The 2,566-nt window shown below is 41.2% G+C and overlaps 1 pseudogene; it reads right to left on the bottom strand.

The window, feature by feature from the left end:
- Nucleotides 1–439: 439 nt before the first annotated feature.
- Nucleotides 440–1,029, bottom strand: LOC132234265 (ubiquitin-conjugating enzyme E2 L3-like; annotated as a pseudogene).
- Between the last annotated feature and the right edge of the window lie 1,537 nt (nucleotides 1,030–2,566).

Below are 2,566 nucleotides of genomic sequence, written 5' to 3'. Positions count from 1 at the left end.
TCTAGTTGTTGACTAAACCTCCCTTTTTTAACTAAACCTTAGTCATGCTTCTCTGAGCCCTCTTCCAAACCAGGACTTGCCCTTGGTCAACTGAGCCTAGTTTTAGAAGAATCCTGCTAAGCCAGGTTAGCAAGAATCTCTTCAACCCTTGATATCTGATCAGGAACCTCTTCCCCCACCCTTGATCTGTAACTAAGTTCCTCTTAGTAATTCCCATCCAGTGACTCCCTCACTCTGCCCACTCACTATAAATCTCCAGCTGTCCGTGTTGTAGTCAGCATTGAGTTCAATCTTTCTCCCTATTGCAATAGTCTTTCTTTTTAATTTTATTTTTAATCCTTTAATTTTTTAATCCTTTCTTTACAGGTTACCTAAGACCACTTTTGATTACGAAAACTGTACAAAGTTAGTAACTGCCACAAGCAAACGCCAGGTGGTAGCCCGAGTCAATTTTCCACAGAGTCCTGCTTTGCGGGGTGTCTGAATGCCCTGCTCAGGGTCTCTGCTCACACTTGCTGGAATCAATCGTGGCAGATTTTAGTCCACAGGTCGCTTTCCCCCATATTTCTTTGTAAACTCTTCAGCATTTTTACAGAATTTTTTACGGTCCTTAGAGTATTCTTCAGCTAGGTCAGCCGAAGGGGTGCTCAGGCTGGGGGGTCATTCACCAGTGCTACGAGAGACTGGATTACTTGGCCGGTTTTCATTGCTGGCTTCCAGTTTTCAGCACTAATTACTGGCAGACAGACCTGTCCCTTTTCATCGATGTTGGGGTGATAGATCTTTGTTTTAAATGTAATCTTCGGTGGTTTGAATGGGTATTCTGCTGGAAAATTGATTTCGCTTCTGAAGGCCCCCTTATCATATGGAGGGTTGTCAGGAACAATAAGCCCTTGCCAAGTCAATAAATTAGCTTCATCAACCTGGATGTTACGGAAGTTTTTCATTCCACATTTGCAGATTTCTTCAAGCTCCTTCATCAGCCTCCTGCTGGCCGCCATCTTGGATCTGGTACTGCTGCTTTCCCAATGTGCCTTGCAATAGTCTTGACTCCTATTTCAAGAGTCTTGAATAGAATCTTCCTTGCCTAACTCCATCCAGTGCAATTTTTCTTAACATTAATCAAGGAATAACCAACATTCTCTTTGGAGAGTCTCTAGAGTAAAAGAAAGAGAAACAAGGAGCACCTCATCCTCAAACCTCTCCTTGTCATTCCATTTCCCTTCCACCCCAACATGGTCTTCTGTGCTCAGTTAAATGGTTTTCAATGAAGTGCAGTCACTGGAATTTATTTGTAGTAAAATATAATTTATCACCCATCACATTAAAAGAACTTAAAATTTAAAAAGCAAGGGAAATGGGCAAGAATTGGGGCACTGAGCCCATGAAAGTGGGGGAGAGGGTCTATTATGAGGTAAAGGGAACAAGAATGGGGTGCTGAGTATTTGAATCACAAACTGACCCTTTTACAATTGTTGTCAAATGTGATTCCTTGATCTACAGCAAAAAATTTATTATTGTGCAATTTTTTATATGAAAACATACCCAAATCTGTAGACCAGTGAAAATAACCTCCTAATATCATTCCATTCATGACATGACCTTTGTGGAGCTCAACCACTAACAAATAGTTATGTCTTTATTATTGATAATCTTTCTTTGGCCTCTCATTATTCCTAAATACAGTGATAAGTATTTATTTTATTTTTACCTCTAACTCCGACTGCAGTATTTCCTAGTAAGAGATTTGTCTCTCCTACAAGATCACAAACTCTCTGAGAGCAGGAAAGCATGATGTTTGTGTATTTTAAGCATGCTTACTTAATAAATCATCTTGTAGGCACTGAATAAATATTAGTTGATCATATCAAATAATTTATTTTTTCAAAATTCATACACAACATACAACTTAGAGGCCAATTGAACTCCTCCAGGACATGGAGGTAGAAGTCTTGGCATTTCTGCAATCTGATCAAAAAACAGCTTCACTGGCTTTTCAAGAAGTATTAGCACACGAACCACAGAACTGTGGCATTTCACTGAAGACTGAGAATTCAGGAGAGCAAATGAGGCATCATCACACCTGTGATGATTAACTTTGTGTGCCAACTCAGCTGGGCCATGGGGTGCCCAGGGATTTGGTTAAATGTCATTCTGAATATGTCTGTGAGGGTGTTTCTGGATGAGATGAACCTTGGAGTCAATATACTGAGTAAAGCAGATGGCCCTCCCCAAAGAAGTGGGCCTCATTCAATCCTTTGAGGAACCAATTGAATCAAAGGCCAAGAAAGAAAGATTTCTCTCTCTGCCTGACTGTCTTCCAGCTGGGACGTTGGTCTTCTGACTTTAGACTCAGACTCAGACTAAAATTCATACCGTTGGCTCCTCTGGTTCTAAGGTCCTCAGATTTGGAATGGCACTGTACCATCTGCTCCCCTGGATCACCAGCTTGTCGACTATAGCTTGGCCTTCTCAGCCTACAACATCACATGAGCCAATTTCTTAGAGTAAATTTCTCTCTCTCTCTCTCTCTCTCTCTCTCTCTCTCTCTCTCTCTCCCCCCTTT

The sequence above is a fragment of the Myotis daubentonii genome, chromosome 5 (assembly GCF_963259705.1).
Source record: "Myotis daubentonii chromosome 5, mMyoDau2.1, whole genome shotgun sequence".
Taxonomy (NCBI): Eukaryota; Metazoa; Chordata; class Mammalia; order Chiroptera; family Vespertilionidae; genus Myotis; species Myotis daubentonii.
This window is presented reverse-complemented; position numbering and strand designations above follow the sequence as displayed.